Below are 10,836 nucleotides of genomic sequence, written 5' to 3' on the forward strand. Positions count from 1 at the left end.
TACTGATATCTTTTGGTTAGATAACTTCGTAACCAATCTAATACAGTGCCCCTGATCCCCATTCTCTCTAATTTATTTAATAATATTTTGTGATTTAGATTGTCAAACGCTTTTTTTAGATCAAGAAATATTCCAATGGTATAGAATTTTTGATCAATAGCATCTGTGATTATTTCCATGGATTCAGTCAGGGCTTGGGCCGTAGAATGTTCTTTTCTAAAACCATATTGACTATCATCTAACAATTTATGTTTAGTTATAAATTTATCAAGTCCATTATTGAAGAGTTTTTCTAATATTTTTGACAACTGTGGCAAAATTGAGATGGGTCTATAATTACCATAATCATGAACATCACCAGTTTTATATATAGGAATAATTTTTGCAATTTTCATTTCATCTGGGAATGTCCCAGTCTGAAATGATAAATGACATATATAAGTTAGTGGATGTAGGATTTCATTTATTATATTCTTGATTAACTTCATATCAAAACCGTTACAAAAAACTCATTAAAATTGCTTGCAATAACTTCTGTATTCAGTACTTTTTTATTATTAACATTAAAATATTCAGGATAAGATAGTTTATCCTTTTTATTCTTTCTGATAACTTCATTCATAATATCCCATAATTTACAAGTAAAGTTTTTGTTTTCATCTAATAATTGTTAAGGCTCGACCGAGTCGAGGAAAAAGCAGATCCCACAAACGCAGGCTCAGAGGAGGAAAAATCAATTCGATTTATTTTTGAACAAACCGAAGATGCAAAAGCTTGCTCGCAGGCAAGACAATAATAATTACAAAAGCGCTTGCTCACAGCAAGGCACACGAAGGTAACGAAAAACACTTGCAAAAGGCAAGGACGGAATAGAAAACACAAAACACTTGCAAAAGACAAGGAACGCGAATGTAACAAAAATACTTGCAAACGGCAAGGAGCACTAACTTAACAAAAAACACTTGCAAACGGCAAGGAGCACTAACGAAACTAAAGACACTTGCAAAAGGCAAGAACATGAACTAGAAGAACACAAAACACTTGCAACCGGCAAGGACTACTCGAAATATACACGGAATCAATCAACACGGAAATACAACAAAGGGCGACGCGGAATACTCACACGTGAATACAAATTAAACTAAGGCGACAGCAATTCAGAATTTATCAACAGGAGAACGCGGAGAACACTTGGACACAATGGTGAGCAAATAATAATCCGACAGCTGGCTGTGCTGCTCGGAGTCCTTTTAAAGTCCTGATTGCCAACGCGATGCAGGTGCGGGGCTGGGGAACGCCCCCCTCGTTATTGGCACTGAAACACAAATAAGAGCACAACAGGGCTGAGAACCGAACCATGACAATAATTTAGTATAATACTGTTTTTTACAGTCCCTTAAAATAAAATGTAGCTTATTTCTCTATTTTTTATATCTGTCCTCTGCCTGTTTGGTTCTTTGGTTAATAAATATCTTGTATAAATTATTCTTTTTTCTACAAGCATTTATTAATGACTTACTCATCCATGGTTTAGATTGTAAATGTTGTTTCAGGTAAACCTTCTTTCCTGGACAGTGTTTATCATACAATTGTTCAAGTTTGTTTATAAAGTAGCCATAGGCCATATTCACATTCATTGCATCATAAACACAACTCCAGTTTTGAGTCAACAGTTCATTTCTTAATGCAATAATATTTTCCTCTGTCCTAAATCTTTTGTATATAGCTTGTACTTGTCTAGTACCATTTTGATACCATGTATGATTAGCAAATATTGGAAGATGATCCGTTATATCGTTAATCAATATACCACTTTTGAGCTCATTTAACAAAATATTGGTATAGATATTATCTATTAGAGTAGCACTATGGGTCGTAATTCTTGTAGGACATGTAATTAATGGATGCAGACCTAGTGAGTACATTGTATCAGTAAAGTCTTCAATTTGTATGTTTTTGTTGGGGTTCAACAGGTCTATTTTTATGTCACCACAGAAGAATATTTGTTTGTTGTGGATTGTTGACAAAAGTTTTTGTACACATTCGGTAAACAGTTCCACCTTAGAGTCCGGTGTGCGATAGATACAGCTTACAATTATATTTTTACCTTTTATCACATTAATTTCGATCGTAATACATTCCATGAGATTGTCAACCTGTATCGACATTTTATGTAGTATATCAAACTTAATGTTGCTACCCACAAACAAGGCCACCCCTCCACCTCCTTTACCAATTCGATTTGTACATACCATATTATATCCAGGTAAATCAATATCCAAGTCCTTGTTTTATTTCATCCATGTTTCTGACATTGCAATAATTAGGGCCCGAGCAGCGACCGCTGCGAGGTCCCTATTGTTTTTGTAAAAATTATTATTATTATTAGGGCCCGAGCAGCGACCGCTGCGAGGTCCCTATTGTACCTGAAGGAATTCTTCTTCTTCTTCTTCTTCTTCTTCTTCTTCTTCTTCTTCTTCTTCTTCTTCTTCTTCCCTATTTTTCCTGAAGGAATTCTTCTTCTTCTTCTTCTTCTTCTTCTTCTTTTTTTCTTTGTTATTATTCTTTTCCGCAAACAATCACATCTTTGAGACACTAAACGTGAACGAAAACTCACCAAACTTTACACAGGCCTTTACGTCAGGCCTGGCGAAAAATTTGATATTTTAAAGTCGCCATACATGATAACAGAAAAATGGCTCTCGAGCGCCACCTAGATAGGTCAAACGGATCCCTGTCCTGCTACGATTGTCCTACGACTACGAAAATTGTGTGGCACCTGTAGCACATCCAGATGAACAAAAACCTCTTTGATATGTGTACCCTAAAATAGACAGGAAGTGAGGTATGAGTATTTGAATGTCCAATTTTGGCCCATTTTGGCCCATTTACAGGGGTCATACTTTTGCCCGCTTCTCCTACACGGTTAACCTGATTGACTTCAAACTTGGGCTGTACCATCTCAACACCTGGGACAACATCATGGTAAAAAATCAAAAGTTTTTGACATACTATATGACGGCGGCGGGGTATCTAATTTAGAGTTTCAAATTTCTTACTTAACGAAGCATTGCCGGTTGTACGTTTAATCTAGAGCTACACAAATTAGTACACATATGTAACAGACTATGACCTACAAAAAAGTCTTTTGGTGCCATTTGCTAAACCGAACAGGAAGTCAGCCAGAGTCAGGGCATCAAATTTTACATTTCAAAATTCTTACTTATTGAAGCATTCCCGGCTGTACAATTCACCTAGAGTTACAAAAATTTGAATACCTATGTAACAGCCCTCGAGGTACAAAAAACTCTTTTTGAAGCATATGCTAAACCTAACAGAAAGTCCGCCATTTTGATTTACTTTGGAACGTGTTGCCATTTTTTGGGCAATTTCATAGGGGTCGTATTTTAACGAATTACTCCTACAGAGTTTATCCGATCATCTCCAAATTTGGGGTGATTCATCTTAAGATGTTGTCGATGAAAAGTTATTGAAAGCATTTTATTTCGTCGCACGCTGTTGCCGTGGCATGCACAGTTTGCAAAGGAAAACATTATTTCTTTTTTTTTTTTTTTTTTTTTTAAAGAGCTCAGAATTGTTCATTCGGTAGTCTTACCGATTCAACGTCTTGTCATCATTGCTCTTTTTTTTTTTTTTTTTTTTTTTTTTTTTGTGTATGTGTGCGTGCGTTTGCGTGCGTGCGTTTGCGTGTGTGCGTTTGCGTGCGTTTGCGTGCGTGCGCGTGCGTGCGTGTGCGTGCGTGCAAATACGTATAAATTTATACTCATTCATTCACCTAAAACCTTATAAATTTCCCATTACCCTTCGCCTTAACCAGGTACTTCAGAATCTTGCCAGAGTCGTGAGGTTTAGATGGTCAGGAGACCAGAGAAAAGGTCAGGAAAAAAAAGAAATAAAGAGAAAAGAAAGGTAAATCAAAGTGAAATCCAGCACCGACCAAACACTTCCTGCCTTCCCCATGATTACAAAATCAAAGTCTTACGCCAACCCCGGAAGCCTCTAAATTCCAGCAAATTTAGCGAGATCTCAAGAGCCCAGAGGAAAAACTAAAGAGAGGAAGGAGGGAAGGATCGATAAGGCAGAGTGAGATCCATAGAAGCCAGTACATCCAATCCATCAAAGTGAAGTCCAGCACCAACAAGACCCCTCCTGCGTGGTTACAAAACCAGAGTCTTATGCCAACCCCAGAAACCTCATACTTCTAATAAATTAAGATCTCAAGTGACCAGAGGAAAAACTAAAGAGAGGAAGGAGGGAAGGATAGATAAAGCAAAGTGAGAACCACAGACACCAGCACCAACTGATTCAAGGGGCTGTGGGAGGGAGAGGGTACTTCTGTTGAGTTTCAGTAGATGCTGGTGCGACGGATCTGGCATGCATAAGGACCACCACCAAAGAAAGAAGCCGTCAACCGCGGTCCAGCAAAGCGAGCACCCCCCCCCCCCCCCCCCCCGGAATCCCCAGGCCGCGGCAGCACCAAGGCCACCCCCAAGCCACCCGAGCGGACACCGGTCGGCGAGCCGACCCAGACACCCGGAACACCCCCGCCCCAGCCACACCCCCGAGCCCAAGGCCGCAGAACGAGGCCCAGCGGGCCCCCACAGCGCCCCACCGGTCCCCAGCCCCCATCCCCCCACGACCCCCCCGCACCCCACCCAAACCCGCCATCCACCACGACCCAGGCCCCACCACCCCCGACCCCCAAACCCCCGAACACACCCCGACCCCCAGCACCCAACCCCCCACCCACCCATACCTCCACCCCCCCCCAAACAAGCCGCCCCCCCCCCGATGGCCGCCACCCCCCCCGCGAACCCGGCCCCCCGCGAGAACCCCCCACCGCCCCCCGGAAACCGGCACCGGGCAGCAGCGCAGAGAGGGAAGATGTGCCCACCCCACCTCCAGCCGCGCGAGATTTGCACAGCGGCGGGAGGGGGGAAGCAGAGGAGGAAGCACCAGGGGAGAAGGCGGAACACCAGAACACCGAGCCCGGTGGGGAGAGGCCCCGGTCGTCACGCCAGAGTACTAGTGACACCTAACCCTGTTACTGAGTCCGCCAGCTCGCCGACTGGCGAGCTCTACCCTTACACCATGAATGTGGCCCCACCCAGTGTATATACAAGTGTGTGCGTGTGGTGCATTAAAATTGGGAGCAGGTGAGTCGGAGCAGAGGGAAAAAATTTCCCCTACTCCGACACACCCGTATCCCCCCCCAAAAAATGAATATGTATATGTGTGGTGCATTAAAAAAGGGAATGGAGGGACAAAGTGGTGGGGCAGGGACACAAATGGGGGGGACCACAGCGCTGCCAGGCACTGCAGTCCATCCCCTCTGATGGCTCCCCGCCCCAACTCACCCCTCCCCTTGGACGTGAGGTGCATTAAAATTGGAGGGGAGTTGAAGGGTGAAGACGGTGTTTCCACCCTTCCCCACCCCACCAAGAAATGTGTTGTGTGCCCTATGTGTATATTTACAAAGTGTATAGTGCAAGCTAGTGAAGTGAGTAAGAGGAGCGACCAGCGGGGCCTCACCCAACCCGGCGGGTGTAGGTGGCACGCCCGCCCCCCAGCACCCCCACCCCCACCCGCCCCCCACCTCATCCACCCGGCACCACAATGGGCGGACAGCCAGCGCAGCAGGGCTACCGGACAGCCCACCGGCCACCGGAGCCCGCCCGGGGCGCCAGGAGTTATACCGGAGTGGGGCAGGCCCCAAACCCTCGCCCGGCCCCCGGAGCCCGACGCCCGGGCCGGGGAGGGAGCCCCAGGCCCAGGGAGAGGGAGGGGGAGGGGCCGCAGGGCAGACAGGGAAGGGGGGGGGGGGGGGAAGCAGGGAGAAGACGACAAGAAGGCGAAAGGGCGGCTGCAGGGCAGGAGGCGGGGGGGGGGGAGGAGGAGGGAGGGCGACAAGGGAAAAGGGACCGGGAGGCAGAGGAGGATGGGCGGGAGGAGGCGAGGAGGGAGAGGCGACGGGGGGGAGGAAGGGGGAGGGGAGAGGGAACCACGGGGCACACCGGAGGCCCACCCATCCCGAACCGCGCCGCCGGGCACGGAGCAGCGGACCGCGCCGGGACGGCACCGCCCCGGGCACCAGGGGAAGCACCCCAACACCGCACCCCACAGGGGGCCCAGGGAGCGGCCAAGACGCAACCGCCACCGAGCAGACAACGGGGGGGGGGGGGGGGGGGCAGAACCACCCCCGCCCGACCACAGGGGACGGCGTCAAGAAAATTGACTAATTAGCATGCAGTAACACCAAGTGTTGATGCTTAGTGCCCACTAGAAATAGATCTTAAGGAGTTATTGAGTATAGTGTCGTATAGTGTGGTATGCTCGAGCCCACTAGCAGCAACTAGGTTCCTGACTATATAAAAATAAAAACAATCAGATACAAAATACCAAATACAGAAGCAGCGAAAACAGAAGTTGTAACGATGTGGTGGCTCTCGTTAACAGGCAGAATCTTGGCAGGATTAAGTTGCCAAATTGAGATTAAAATATTCTATGTACATAGACCATATTTGTTTAAATCTTGATACTTGATTTTTATTTAAGGCAGAGATTTTTTCCATTGAGATATAATTTATTAGTAAGTTTAACCAGTGGTCGATATTTAGAGATTGTTTATTTTTCCAATTGACAAGGATTATTTTTTTAGCAATAGTAAGGGCTATAAATATAGATTGAGATTGTTTACATGGTAGCTCAGTTATTGTTAAGTCACCTAGTAAACACAATCTTGGCGATAAAGGAAGCCTACAGTTTAATATATCAGCGAGCTTTTCCAAGATTTTAGTCCAGAAATGCAGCACTGGAGTACATGACCATAAAGCATGAAGATAAGTATCGGCAGTGTTTTGTGAGCACTGGAGACAAATGTCGGAGTCAGAGAGTCCCATTTTTTTCATCATATATTGTGTAATATATGTTCTATGAAGTATCTTATATTGGATAAGTTGCAAATTTGTCTGTTTGGTCATTTTAAATACATTTTCACAGATTTGGGTCCAAAAGTCTGGTTCCGGAACTATAGACAAGTCTTTTTCCCATTTTAAAGTCGGTAAATACGTTTTATTTGTGTATAAAAATAACTTAGATATTTTTGATATTTTCTTTATTGTTGTTGGAGAAAGCTTTATAATATCTTTAGCTAAGACAGGCAGTTGGAGCGTATCCTGAAGTGTTGGGATTTGTTTCTTAACCATATTTTTTAACTTGCAGATAATGTAAGAAATTTCCCTTTTTTATTTCATATTTCTGGACCAAGTTTGTATACGATATAAACTTATTATCTGAGAAAAGATGATGAAGGTGTGTAATTCCTTTCTGCTCCCATAGGCTTAAATGGAACGACTGATTATTAAGTTGAAAGTCGGGGTTATGCCAAATGGGAGAGAGCCCACAGGGCGCCAATTGGGAGTTTGTAATTTCTAATGCCTTCCACCAGGCAGTCAGGGTGGCGGCTATCATTGGGTTTTTAAAACAATTATGTCGTCTTATTGATTTTGTAATAAAGAGTAAATCTGACAGTCTAAGATTATTACAATCCTTCTGCTCCAATTCCAACCAACAGTTAGTATCTCTGTTGGGTTGTGTCCATAGCACAAGATATTGTAGTTGATTAGCTAAATAATAGTACATAAAGTTTGGTGCCTCTAAACCTCCTTTAGATTTACTTTCCTGAAGAGTAGATAGACTAATTTTGGCTTTTTTTTTTTTATTCCAATAGAATTTTATGATAGCAGAGTCCAGCGATTGGAACCAGTTAGACGTAGGTTTAAATGGAATCATTGAAAATAAATAATTAATCTTTGGTAAAACTTTCATTTTTATAGTAGCTATCCGTCCTATTAAAGAGATCGGAAGATTATTCCAGCGCTCCAGGTCACTTCGGATACTATCCAATAATGGTGAAAAATTTAAAGAAGTTAATTCAGTTAACTTAGGTGAAATTTTAACACCTAAGTATTTTAAATTACCTGTAGGAAAGGAGTAGTGTGGATCCTGACTTGTAGGATTCCATGAATTTTCTGTAATAGGTAATAATGTTGATTTTGTCCAGTTAATAGAGTAATCTGATAAGTGAGAGAATTTAGTTATTAATTTAAATGCTTCCCCTAGCGAGATAGCAGGTTCTTCTAAATAGAGTAATATATCATCGGCATATAGATTAATTTTATGTTCTATTGTCCCGGAGTGGATTCCTTGGATCCGTCTATCCTGACGTATAGCTAATGCAAGCGGCTCAATAAATATAGCAAATAATAAAGGAGAAATTGGGCACCCTTGTCTTGTTCCCCTTTGTAAAGTAAAACTCTGTGATGTAATCCCATTAGTAGTAACTGTAGCTTTAGGAGAATCATATAATATTGAGACCCATTGAATGAATGACTCCCCGAAGCCGAATTTATTTAAGACAGCAAAGAGGAAGGACCAGTTAACTTTATCGAATGCTTTTTCTGCATCCAGCGAAATAACAACTGCCTTTTTATCATGCCGCTGTGACATACTAATCAAGTTAAAGAGTCTCCTAATATTATTAGTAGAATGACGACCTTTAATAAAACCTGTTTGATCACTATGAATAATTGTCGAGATTACCGTCTCTAATCGAGATGCCAAGGCCTTAGCGATAATTTTAATATCGGTATTAATTAGTGATATCGGTCGGTAACTTGACGGGAGGGTAGGGTCTTTTTCTGGCTTTAATAAAAGTTTAATTGCTGCTATATTCATATCTTGACGTATATCACCTTTACTTTTAATTTCAGTTACTACTCTTAGAAATAATGGAGCAAACATTAACCAGAAATGTTTAAAAAATATAGCCGGAAAGCCGTCTGGACCAGGTGCTCTGCCATTAGGCATACTGTCTAAAGCACGATACAACTCATCTATAGTAAGCGGGGTATCGAGAATATCTTTATGTTCAATAGATAACTGAGGTATATTTAAGCTGTTTAGGAATTCCTCAATATATTCAGGGTTAGGTCTATTAATTTCTGTGTATAGATTTCGATAATAGTTATAAAAAAATATGGTTAATTTCTTCTGGTGATTGTGTGCATTCACCATTTATATCTTTAATAGCCGTTATAAGAGATTTTTCCCGATTCCGTTGAAGTTGATTTGCCAGGAATTTACCTGATTTATTATTATGTTCAAAATTATTATATCTCAACTGTTGTATTATAAACTCTGTCTTTTTAGATAACATGTTATCTAACTGTATTTTTATATTCTGTAGTTCTATCCATATTTGATTATTTGGGTTTAATACATATTCATCCGTTAGTTGTTTAATTTTATCTTCCAGGTATTTTTCTAATTTTTGATCCTGTTTCTTTTTATAAGTTGAATATGATATAATTTTCCCTCTAATTACCGCTTTCCCTGCTTCCCAGAGAAGAGATGGAGATATATTTGGAGAGTCATTTATTTCCCAAAAATCTGCCCACTCCCTTCTAATAATTTTATCAAACTCTACGTCTTTCAGTAATGAGATGTTAAAACGCCATATCGGGGGAGGTTTAAAGGTAGAGTCAATTTGTAGAGTGAGGGAGACTGGTGCATGATCACTTATAATTATAGAATGTATTTTTATAGCAGTTTTATCAACAATAGAATTATTTGTAAGGAAAAAATCAATTCTTGAGAATGATCGGTGCACAGCAGAGAAGAAAGTAAATTCCTTCTTAGTTGGGTTTTGAAGTCTCCAGCCATCGCTGAGGCCAAAATCCTCCATATATTCATCTATTACTTTAGCGGATCGTAATCGCCTTGTATATATCGTATTATTAGAACGATCTATTAACGGGATCAAGACCGTGTTAAAATCACCTCCAATAATAATAGTAGAATTTGTTGCTAAATCGAGTAACCGAGAGAAAAATTCATGGAAAAAATCAGGGTCATCATTATTTGGGGCATATAAATTACCAATTGTATATACTTTATTAAATATAGTTACCTGGATAATAATATATCGGCCCTCTAAATCTGTTACTATATTATTTAGAGTAAAGAATAAATTCTTATGTATAAGTATAGAGACACCTCTTTGTCTACTATTATAGGAGGCAGAGTAAACTTGACTAAAATTTTTATCTATAAATAATTTTTCTTCTGATTTTTGTAAGTGGGTTTCTTGTAGGAGACAAATATCTGCCTTAAATTTTGATAGATGGTCTAAAATTTTTATTCTTTTTGCCTGGGAGCGAGCGCCACACACATTCCAGGAGACCAGAACTAATTTCTGCATACAAGCAATATAGACTCAGTCTTATGTATACATCTATATAAGCTGCTTATTAATATTAACATATTGTAGGATAGCAAAAGAGTAATTAGGCAATTTATATAATTTATATAAAGAGAGAGATAGCAAGTAGATAAGTATAATAGTGAAGAAACGTGGGGGGAAGTGAGTGTGAAGGAAATCTGTGGGGGATTCAACATAACAATACACCAGTAAATGGTGACCTAAGCGAGATTATTATTATTATTATTAATTTATTTTTTTTAAGAATATATTTTTATATTATTATTATTATTATTATTATTACTATATAGCCTATGCATAATATAAATTCATATTCTATTTCGTAACCCATTATCCATACATATACATATACATACATATACATATACATATATATACATATATACACATATACATACACATACATATACATATACATACGTCAAATAATCACACAATGCTCGGCTCTACCAATTGTCAGTTAGAACAGCCAAGGGGTCGAGGTTGGGTTTCGGAATAGCTGGCCGTCGATATATAATTTATCAACGACCATC

Source organism: Festucalex cinctus, chromosome 18 (assembly GCF_051991245.1).
Source record: "Festucalex cinctus isolate MCC-2025b chromosome 18, RoL_Fcin_1.0, whole genome shotgun sequence".
NCBI lineage: Eukaryota > Metazoa > Chordata > Actinopteri > Syngnathiformes > Syngnathidae > Festucalex > Festucalex cinctus.